Genomic DNA, 12,367 nt, shown 5'->3' on the forward strand with positions numbered 1-12,367 from the left:
GAAGCCACAATCATCACAATGATGACAAATCACGGCTTGAACCCTCTTGCTTTGCATGTAATGAGTCTCTCTCATATATTAGTCTCGCCTTTTAAGTTGTATTAGTGAAATAAATGAACTTTTGCACCATATTCGAATTTTTCGAGTTTCACCCGTATATCAGGGTGTGCTTCTTCCCCACATGTCCAGCAACATTCACATACAAGACATTTCCCGCACTCACTAATACACCTCGAGGGGTTGTGTGGGACCCCTGATGTACAGGAAGACAGGACTTCAGTGAGGAACATTTCCCTCACTCAGGACAGGAATACGGCTTCTCCCCCGTGTGAGATCTCTGATGTGTGGAAAGATGGGACTTCACTGAAAAACATTTCCCGCACTCAGGACAGGAATACGGCTTCTCCCCCGTGTGAGATCTCTTATGTTTGGAAAGATCGGACTTCTGTGAAAAACATTTTCCGCACTCAGAACAGGAAAAAGGCTTCTCCCCCGTGTGAGATCTCTGATGTTTGGAAAGATAGGACTTATCTGAAAAACATTTCCCGCACTCAGAACAGGAAAAAGGCTTCTCCCCCGTGTGAGATCTCTGATGTATGGAAAGATTGGACTTCCGTGAAAAACATTTCCCACACTCAGAACAGGAAAAAGGCTTCTCACCTGTGTGTGATCTCTGATGTGTGGAAAGATTGGCATTCTCTGAAAAACATTTTCCGCACTCAGAACAGGAAAAAGACATCTCCCTCGTGTGAGATCTCTGATGTTTGGAAAGATTGGACTTCTGTGAAAAACATTTCCCACACTCAGAACAGGAAAAAGGCTTCTCACCCGTGTGAGATCTCTGATGTGTGGAAAGATTGGACTTATCTGAAAAACATTTTCCACACTCAGAACAGGAAAAAGACATCTCCCCCGTGTGAGATCTCTGATGCTTGGAAAGATTGGACTTCTCTGAAAAACATTTCCCGCACTCAGGACAGGAAAAAGACATCTCCCCCGTGTGAGATCTCTGATGTTTGGAAAGATTGGACTTCTGTGAAAAACATTTCCCGCACTCAGAACAGGAAAAAGGCTTCTCACCCGTGTGAGATCTCTGATGTGTGGAAAGATTGGACTTATCTGAAAAACATTTTCCACACTCAGAACAGGAAAAAGACATCTCCCCAGTGTGAGATCTCTGATGTTTGGAAAGATTGGACTTCGTTAAAAAACATTTCCCACACTCAGGACAGGAAAAAGGCTTCTCCCCCGTGTGAGATCTCTGATGTGTGGAAAGATAGGACTTCTGTGAAAAATATTTCCCGCACTCAGGACATGGAAACCTCTTATGTGTTGGAAAGACAGCACCGTCCAGCACAGTCTGAGGTTCCTCAGGATAAGAGGAATACGATGGTCCGGCACCATCCCGTACAGTCTGAGGTTCCTCAGAATAAGAGGAATACGATGGTCCGGCACCGTCCCGCACAGTCTGAGGTTCCTCAGGATAAGAGGAATACAATGGTCCAGCACCGTCCCGCACAGTCTGAGGTTCCTCAGGATAAGAGGAATACGATGGTCCGGCACCGTCCCGCACAGTCTGAGGTTCCTCAGGATAAGAGGAATACGATGGTCCGGCACCGTCCCACACAGTCTGAGGTTCCTCAGGATAAGAGGAATACGATGGTCCATCTACACTGTGTGGTGCCGGATGGACATTTGAGGTAGTCGGGTTTTCTCCTGGACTATACTGTGTGATGTCCTCATCTTCTACTTTACAGTCTGGAGACAAAGTAAGACAATCCTCTGAGGTTTTCCTCATCTCCCATCCACCTACTAAAATAGAAATTCAAAGATTATTACTAGACATGAGCTGATTGGTTCCCCTAAACCAGGACTCCGCCCACATCAGGCAGCTTTGTCTCTGAGGATCTTACAATTCCCACCTCAAGGTAACTAGTAAATGGGTCCTCTGATCTCCTACCAGATAATTTCTTTATTCATGGACCTTAGTCAGAGAGTGAGGAAACAACGAGAACTGTCTTTTATAGGAGTGACAGTGATGAGGGGATTATAGGACGAGGGTCAGGAGTATGTAATGTACAACATAGATTATATAGTGCAGGGGTCAGGAGTATGTAATGTACAACATAGAGTATATATTGCAGGGGTCAGGAGTATGTAATGTACAACATAGAGAATATAGTGCAGGGGTCAGGAGTATGTAATGTACAACATAGAGAATATAGTGCAGGGGTCAGGAGTATGTAATGTACAACATAGAGTATATAGTGCAGGGGTTAGGAGTATGTAATGAACATGTAGCACCCAGGTGTTTAGGAAGGGTGGCTAATAAATTGAGTTCACCAGGTGGTAGTTATCCTTGCTTATTGTTAGGAGATCTACTGATTCCTCTCTAACTTTGGATGGCTGCACCTTTTCTCTTCTGTCACTAGGTGGCACTAGATAGACAAGGGTGTAGCAAGGTCGGATTATGAATGGATGGGGTGCCTCAGCCAATTGGCAAGGGTTTTTTTTGTCTCTTGGCCTGCTGGGAGAGCCTATTTATTTGGGTGGAGTTAGGTGATCGAGGTTCTGTGCCACCTGGATGGCTGTCTGGGTGGACGTGTGTTATGTCGCCCGGGTTGCTAGGCCAGAAGCCTGAGGCCTATCCAGGAACAAGATTATCAGAGCAGGGTTGGGAGTGCAGGATTTTATTCCCACCGAGAGTAAAGATTTAGCTGAACGGGGAATCAGTTGTGGTCGGAGGTGGAGGGGAAGCTGTCGCCACTAAGGGACCATCCACCTTGTTACCGGAGACTACAGTTAGTAAGCTGGAGCCAGTACCAGAGCAATCTTCTCACCAGCCTGGGACAGTGAAGAAGTGGGAAAGCTTCAGCAGGTGTCAAGCCAGGGGCCCAGCAGGATAGCGGGGGTGATGCTTGAGGATCAGTAAGTGTCAGGCCAGGGGCCCAGCAGGATAGCGGGGGTGACGCTTGAGGATCAGTAAGTGTCAAGCCAGGGGCTCAGCAGGATAGCGGGGGTGACGCTTGAGGAGCATCAGTAAGTGCCAAGCCAGGGGCCCAGCAGGATAGCGGGGGTGACGCTTGAGGATCAGTAAGTGTCAAGCCAGGGGCCCAGCAGGATAGTGGGGGTGGCGATTGAGGAATATACAGCGGGTTAGCTGTAGAAGAGCTCAGGACATTCAGTGGCCACTGAATCTGGAAGTCCAGTGAGTAGGGAGGAGCCCAACACCTTCCGGTTCGGTTCGCGGCAGAACAAGCGAATGGACCGAAAGTTTGTGCGAACATTCGAACACTGTTAAACTTTATGGGGCCCGAACATGAAAAATCAAAAGTGCCCACAGGCTCTATATACTCTGAACAGCAGTATACAGGCGGTCCCCGGGTTACAAACAAGACAGGGACTGGAGGTTTGTTCTTAAGTAGAATCTGTTAGTAATTTGGAACTGGTACATTTTGTAAGTGTAGCTCCAGCCAAAAAATCGAATTTGAAGCTTTTTGGAAAACATAGGGAAGGGTTATCACCCCTGTAACATTTGTTTTGCTGTCTGTGCCCCGTGTTCAGAAGATTTCACCTCACTTTCTGTCCCAATGACAGTTGGATTTAGAACATTTGGGGTTATTAGGGAAACAAGGATTGGTGATAAAGCATCAGTGGAGAGGAGACACCTTTTTCCCATATCAACTCTTACAGAAGAGAATTTCCCTTCCTAGGGGTAGATTTCCTCTCACTTCCTGTTGTCTCCCTCCGTTTGTAAGTCGGAGTCGTTTGTAAGTCGGATGTTTGAAAGTAGGGGAAAATTGTGCCTTAGGTGTTGGTGGTACCAGAACACATTAAGTCCTCACCGTTACTCTTGGTGGGTGCAGGAACGGGCTCTGCTGTGAAATATTAGATCAAAAATTGTAATTAACAGGGGCGTGTAAACAGGGGCAGAAAAATTGGGCCTTAGGCAGTGGTGGTAGTGCCCTGAAACAAAAATATTCTTAGAAGCTATCAACATGAACATTGAGGAGGAATAGGATAGTCACTCAGCATAGGCAGTCTTTAAGGGATCCCACATCCATAGAAAAATCAATTGGTTACATCAGCATCAGGTGCTTGGTAGCTGGTGAGCCAAGACAGATTCATTTTCATGAAGGTGAGCCGATCAACAGAGTCTGTGGACAGGCGCACTCTGTGATCGGTTACAAAGCCTCCAGCAGCACTGAATGTGCGTTCAGAAAGAACGCTGGATGCAGGACAGGCCAGTAGCTCAATTGCATATTGTGCAAGCTCTGGCCAGTGGACCATCCTCAAGACCCAGTAACCCAGAGGATTTTCTGTTGGAAAGGTCTCCAAGTCTGATCTTGCCCCTAGATATTCCTGCACCATGTAATTCAGACACTGGCGACGGTTGCTGGAACCGATTAGACCTTGGGGCTGCGGACTGAAGAATTGTCTGAAGGCATCGGTCAGACGGCCACCTTCTCCACCGCTCTTTCTCTGACTAAACGAAGCCTCAGGAACACGTTGTCCAGCACCAGGAAATTGTAACCTCCCGGGCTCTGGAAACGCATTGCACAAACATTTCTGCAAGGCCTCCCAAAGATGTTTCATCGTCTGCTCCCTCTGCAAAGGGTGGATAAGTTCTGGGAAAGTTCCTGAAAACAGGGCACATGGGTCAAATGTCCATGTCGGAGGGCAGAGAGGAGGTTGGTGCCTACAACCATTCCTGGCTGAAGCTGGCGTGGCGTCAACCACCTCTGAGCCTACCCCTGCAGAGCTGACATAATCTCTGCCCCAGTGTGGCTCCTGTCCCCTAAGCAGACTAACTTAAGCACCGCATGGCATCTTTTTGCCTGAGTGCTTGCGTAGCCCCTTGAACGTCTACAGAGCATCGCTGGTTCAGGAGGAAAAATCTGCAGAGGAAGAGGCCATAGAGGAAGAAGAGGGAGTGGAGGAGAGAGCCACCACTAGCATTTTGGAGGTGTGGTGGCAGAACAAGCTCCAACAATAGTGCACCCTGTCCTGCATCCTTCCCAGAAATGGCGTTTGGGAACCTGCCACTGAGGTACCGCACATTCCACAAATTCACAAAAAGGGGCAGAGTCTACCAGCTGAAAAGGCAGCAGTTGCAGTGCAGATGCAGTAGCCAAGGTAGCATTCAGACGCTGAGCATGTGGATGGCTGGGACCAAATTTCTTTCTACGATTTAGCAACAGGGGTAGGGAACGTGCATGCAGCCTTATATAGTGTGGGGCGTGGACTTAGTCCCCCTGAGCCATGATTGGCCAAAAGCACCCTGCCTTTGGCCAATTGTGGCTCTCTTTGCTGACGGCACTGGGATTGGCCAAAGTATGCGGGTCATAGTGCATGCTTTGGCCAATCATCACACAGCAATGCACTGCGATCTCACCGTGCATTATGGGGTGTGACGCGGCGCTCGAATTTGGCGCGAACGCCCCATAATGTTCATTTTTCGATGAACGGGCAAACAGCCAATGTTAGAGTGGAACTCATGTTCGACCCGAACATGACGCTCATTCCTACTAATGAGAGACCGGGAGCCCAGGGAGTGAAGATCTGCAGTGAGAGACTGTGTGAGAAGAAGAGAACTATTCTGTGTTACCAAGAGTTATGTAGAACTACTGTTAGTGACTGTAACAAGATTTGTTACCATAGGAGACAGCAGTCCTACCAATACAGAAGTGGTGTCCGGCTGGAGGCCTTCCACTGTATAGCAGTCTACCTATAGAAGTCTCGGAGTCTGCTAATTGTCATTACATCTACTCAAATGTGTCCTGGCCCTAACCCGGCTCTCCAACCGTTCTTGTTCAGAGATAATAAAGAGCATGTAATGTACAACAGAGTATATAGTGCAGGGGTCAGGAGTATGTAATGTACAACAGAGTATATAGTGATGGGTTAGGACTCATGATATGAAATGTTTACATTAGACAAGTAACAGAGATCCCACACCGCTGCCTTCCATCTCCTCAGACTGCATTCAGTGACTTGGGTCTGAGACTATACAGACATATCCCTTCACCCGGCACAGCCAGCAAATAACAGAGGAAGAATTGTTCTGTCAGAGATCTCACTAGACCCGGGCATGGGGCAGAAGACCCAAGGTACATACCCCAGGTGTCTAGGTCAAGCAAACTCTATGGTGAAAAATCAACATTTTGCTGCCAGCTGAACCCCAGAATCTCCATAAATCCAGTCTAGAGACATAAATTGTGTCTGCAGCACAGAGAAGGAAGATTATCCGAGAGAAATACAGGAATACAGGACGGGGAACACAGCTCAGGAAAGTGACCATGGGATTACAGGCTGATATCACCCAGTCCCCGCCCTACTCTGGACCAATCAGTGAGCAGTATGGGTGGAGGAATGGATTTAGTGTTAATGACCCACCTGTGCTGATCTCTGTAGGAGTGTCCTCCTCTATAAATGTCCCCGTTATTCCATCCTCCTCCATAGACTGCTGATCATCCCTCACATACGTCTCTTCTTCTTCTGATTTCACCTCAAATTCTATATCGATTGGATCTCCACTCTAAACCAAGAGAATGAGAGAGAATATCATCTGTAAGATATAAACTTACATACAAAATCCACACATCATCTCCACCAGTCCATGTTCTAGATGCTCCGTCCCACTGACCTTGTAACAGTGAGGGATGGTGTGACCTTCCTGTGTGGAATCCCGGGAATACAGAGGACGGGGACACCTCTCTGGTGGGTTCCTGGTATTAGGTGGCTCCATCATATCCTTGTGTCCTTCTGAAAACTCCTCCATCACTCCATACTCCTCATCCTCCTCTTTATACTCTTCTTTAATATCAATATTATCATCCCCGAGGTTTCCACTCTTAATATATAATAAAACATTCATTATTATAAACATGTGTATAAATCCTAACCACCAATAATTGTTCCTCGTCTACCTGATGGTGGTGGGGGATGGTGTGTTCTTCCTTCATCACCCCATCCTCATCATCCTCCTCTTTTATCTCTTCTTTAATATTGACCAGTGTGGAATACAGAGGACGGGGACATCTCTCTGGTGGGTTCCCATTACTGGATCCATCTGTAGGAAACACACACACTGACTGAATACATTGTTTCTATGTGTTTATCAGATGATGGGGGGATCTAGGTGGAGCCTCCGTACTGCTCTCTCCTTTACAATAAAGTCTCCTCTTACCCGGTGATGTGAGGGGCGGCTGATTGTCCATCATGGCGTCCTTGTAGAGATCCTTGTGTCCTTCTAAATACTCCTACATAGGGAAATAGACAGTGACATCACCGGATACTTACAAAGATAAAGTCATCATCCAGACACATCCCTTGTGTTGAACCTTCACAGACATCAGGAATAGTTATTTCCTCCTCCATAAAGATTATAAAATCAAAATCAAGTATCATAAGTCCACCTCTAAAAAAACAAAAACCCAACCCGTATTATCGCATAATCTGTTAGTATAAACTGAAATGAAGAGAATGTTCAGGCCCGGTAAGTGAGGGAATGTTCTGACCCTGAAGGGGTTAATCTAGGTCTCCACACTATATATGTGTGTATCATCATCTGCTGGAGATAAAATACGTCACAGTGACTATGGAGGAAGATGACGGACATGACGGGGTTACTGGGTGTAAATAGAAGATAAGGGGCCAGATTCACGAAGCAGATACGACGGTGTATCTCAGATACACCATCGTATCTCAGCTTTTTTCAGGTCCTATCTATGCGCCTGATTCATATAACCAGTTACGCATAGATAGGGCTGAGATCCGACAGTGTCACACTGTGTTACACTGTCGGATCTTTTTTTTGAATTAAAAATGGCGCCGGGGGCGTTCCCGCTGATTTACACTGAATAATATGTAAATCAGCGAGATACGCGAAATTCACGACCGTACGCGGACCCGACGCAGTGTTCTTACGTCGTTTCCGTAGCGCGGTACCCGTCGTATACTTACCCCTGTTAAAAGCAGGGGTAAGTATTGTTAAGTATAGCCGTCGTTCCCGCGTCGAGTTTGAAATTTCCTACGTCGTTTGCGTACGCCGATTCACGAACACGCGCGTCGCAAGTCTAGCTCCCGTCGCAACCACTGACGTCCTATTGACGTCAGTGGGAGCAATGCACGCCGGGAAATTCCCCGGACGACGCATGCGTATTTAAATCGGCGCGGGAGCGCGCCTGATTTAAATATGACACTCCCCTAGCCGCGGAATTTGAATTCCGCTGGGGGATTTAGGATCCGCCGTCGCAAGTTTGGAGGTAAGTGGTTTGTGAATTAGCCACTTGCCTCCTAAACTTGCGGGAGCGGATCTTAATTCACGTAGAACGAGCGGATCTATTAGATCCGCTGCGCTACGTGAATCTGGCCCATGATCTTATTACCTCCTCTGCTGCCGATTCCAAAGATGTCTCCTCACTAATTCCTCCCGACTCACCTCTCACCCGGAACTTCCTGTCTGTCCCTGACATCATTTCCTGTCTTCCATAGAGTCTTCTTCTCTCTATGGTAGAAGTGAGATCAACATCTTGTGGAGATCAGAGGAACTGCAGCCCAGAGAAACGATTGACGTGATTGTAGCCGTATTAGTGCAATTGTGATAGAGAAAATTGAGTACTGTCCGTGATACTTTTTTTATTTGCACTAACATACAATTTTTCAGGACAAGCTTTCGGGGTGTTACCCCTTCTTCAAGGTCCAAGCAGTACTCTATTGCTTGGACCTTGAAGAAGGGGTAACACCCGAAAGCTTGTCCTGAAAAATTGTATGTTAGTGCAAATAAAAAAAGTATCACGGACAGTACTCAATTTTCTCTATGAAAGTGCGGTAAAATACCGCTATTCAGTTCTCAGGCATTCTCAGGGGAGACAGGCTGGAAACTCCTGAGAACTGCTTCTCTCACTGTAATCTCGCGTGATGTAGCGGGATTACAGTATGAGGAAGTGAAAAATACAGAAAAAGTTGAACACGAATCAGCACACATTATACACCACATATTAATAAAATAATAAAGTTACATTCCCACCAAACAATATACATTAACCTAATTATTAAAAAACATTGTTTTTATCAATATCTAAAGCTCATACATGTGCCTATTTACATGTGAATGGTGTATAGTAAATGAATGGAATCCCACATATGTAATGCAACTATACACATCATACATATACATATCAATGAAAAATACATTTATAATCATTAAATTTTTTTTTTTTTTTTTTTTATAAAGTATACAAATATAAACCCTGTATAACTGTAATAGAACAGTCCATGGGTAAAACCATATTTTAGGGTTTACAATTTTTTATTACTAATAAATAAAAATGTATATAAAAATGACTTTAATAGCATTTTAACATTTTAATGCAGGTAGACTAATATATATATATATATATGTGTGTGTATATATAGATATATATACACATAGAAATAAACACACACATATACTGTATATATATATATGCTATATGATGATGTATATGTATATGTACATATATATATTGTGACAGGAAGTCAGGTAAATCTGTGGGTGTTGTCACAGACGGGAGATACATTTCTGCCTTGTTTAGACAATACACCAATTGTTATTAGGTGTCGGCTGCAGAAGTAGTCAGAAAGGTTTAGGGACGTTGGAAAACTTCAGCTGTTCAGAATGAGGCAATTAAGGCCTCTATAAGTAATCCAGAGGATTACTACTGATTGCTGCATCCTGAGGCTTTTTGAGTGAAGGAGAGCAGTGAGCTGAAAAGACTTCTGAAGAGGTGAGGTGGTGTTGATTTTTCTGTGTGATAAAATCAAAAAGACTATTGTTTTCTGCTGTATGACCAGCAGTGTCTGCCCAGCACTAGGCTGTGCCAGACTCCATAGATAGGTTCCTGTGTGGTGAAGGTAGACGCCCCAAGTGGCCAGGTTTTATTTTATGTTTGATTTTGTTTATGCTGTTTGGATGCTTGCACTTGTTTCCAGCAAGATGGAAGAATAAACCAAAATCTTTGTTTTCAGCCATCTTCGGCTGCTTCTCTGTATAGTTCAGTGTGTAGTGAACCCATCCAGGGGGTCACACACCCCGCTACCGAGCTAACCCCTTACATATGGCGGAGTGCCGCGGGCAGTTAAAGTAAACCCAAAATGGAGGAGATACTGAAACAGCTGGCTATAGCAAATGCAAATCAACAGCAGACAAATGCAGGTTTGCAGCGGAGCCTTGCAGCTCAACAACAGGCTCACGCAGCTCAACAACAGGCTCACCAAGAGAGCCTTGCAGCTCACCAAGAGAGCATTGCAGGCTTGGAACAGAGACACCAGCAGCAAATGGAGGCCATCGTGAAACAGCTTCAGAAACAGCAGACAGAGGCTGGGAGTCAGGCCAGTAACATACCGACTTTTCGGGTAAGACACTTATTGCCAAAGATGACTGCAGATGATGACCCTGAGATGTTTCTGACCACGTTTGAGAGAGCAGCGGAAAGAGAGAGTTGGCCTAAAGACCAGTGGGTTGGACTAGTGGCCCCCCTATTATCTGGAGAAGCCCAAAAGGCATATTTTGATTTGGAGCTTGCAGATGCAAAAAACTATGATCGATTGAAATTGGAAATATTGGCACGTTTCGGTGTAACCCTGGATGTCCGTGCTCAGCGGGTCCACAATTGGAGATATCAGCAGAGGAAGCCACCTCGGTCGCAGATGTATGACCTCATCCATTTGGCTAAGAAATGGCTGCAGCCAGAAACTCTGTCTGGACCAAAAATTTTGGAGCGAGTAGTCATGGACAAATTTCTTAGGTCTCTTCCTAACACCCTGCAGAAATAGGTGAACCATGGTGGTCCGGAAACCGCAGACAAACTTGTAGACCTGGTCGAAAGGTACCTAACCACAGAGAATTTGTCCTCTTCCACCAGAGACTCACAGACTTTTCACCCCAAGACCAGACCCTCCCCACCTATAGGTAAGACTGCATCAAGGGATGGGGGTGGAGAGAGTTACCAAGGAGCAACTAGAGGAATTATCGGGACTACTGCTAATGTTTGGCGAGAGCGGCCTGGAAGACCCATCCCACAGGAGAGGACCAGAAGGTTGATTTGTTACCATTGCCGGGAAGAGGGACATGTAGCAGCGGTTTGCCCAGCGGTAGATGAACCCATGCAGTGTGACTTTCTGACAGAGAGACGACAGTCCCTTTTTGCAACCACATGCACTGCAGTAAAGGGAAATGAGAAACCTTTATATAGAATGTGCTTAGATGGTAAAGATGTTGTGGTATTGTTGGATTCAGGTAGCCTGGTCACCTTAGTGAAAAGTGATCTAGTGGTGGGAAAAACCTTACATCCGAGGAAAATGGCTGTAGTTTGTGTACATGGGGACACTCAAGAATATCCGGTGACTACGGTTTCCTTTGAAACCTCCCTCGGTAACTTGTGTCACCGGGTGGGTTTAGTTCCCAAACTGCCACATGACGCCATTGTGGGAAGGGATTTCCCAAAATTCTGGGAACTCTGGGACTGCCCAGATTCCCCAGTAGGTGGTTCTTCTGAGGCTGAACCATCTACTCCAGAAACCTATAACTGTGAGGATTCTCTGGAGTTTCCATTCTCAGTCTTAGCAGGGGAAAGACCAGTCCCTAGGGAGGAGCCTGCTACCTCAGAAGAGGAACAGCGGCCAATAGGGTTTGACCTCGAGGTGCACAGAGAAAATTTTGTCACTGAGCAATTGAGGGACCCCACATTGCTAAGAGCCCGGGAGAATGTAGTGAAGATAGATGGGGAGTTAGTTAACCCTGACTAGAGGGTCGCCCTCCCTTACTTCATTATTGAAAGGGACCTGTTATATTGAGTCTCACAAAGGATAGAGGACACCATTGAGCAACTGGTAGTGCCTAAACCGTACCGCAAGATGGTTTTGGAACTGGCCCATGGGCACATTTGGGAGCAGAAAAAAACCCGGGAGAGGATCACCCAGAGGTTTTATTGGCCTGGGATCACTAAGGAAGTGGAATTGTACTGCTCTTCCTGTCCAGTGTGTCAGATTACTGCACCCATGCCACATTTCCGCAGTCCGTTGGTACCCCTGCCCATTATCGAGGATCGCCATGGACTTGGTTGGCCCCTTAATGGACTATGCCACCCAGTACCCAAAAGCGATTCCTCCCCGAAACACCTCTGCTAAAACAATTGCCAAAGAGTTGTTTCATGTTTTCAGCTGTGTGGGTCTTCATAAGGAAGTCCTAACTGACCAGGGCACCCCGTTCATGTCTAGGGTGACCAAAGAACTTTGTAAACTCCTGAAAGTGACCCAATTACGTACATCAGTATATCACCCTCAAACAGACGGGTCAGTGGAAAGGTTTAATAAAACCTTAAAA

This window comes from Rana temporaria, assembly GCF_905171775.1.
Source record: "Rana temporaria chromosome 4 unlocalized genomic scaffold, aRanTem1.1 chr4w, whole genome shotgun sequence".
NCBI classification, from domain to species: Eukaryota; Metazoa; Chordata; class Amphibia; order Anura; family Ranidae; genus Rana; species Rana temporaria.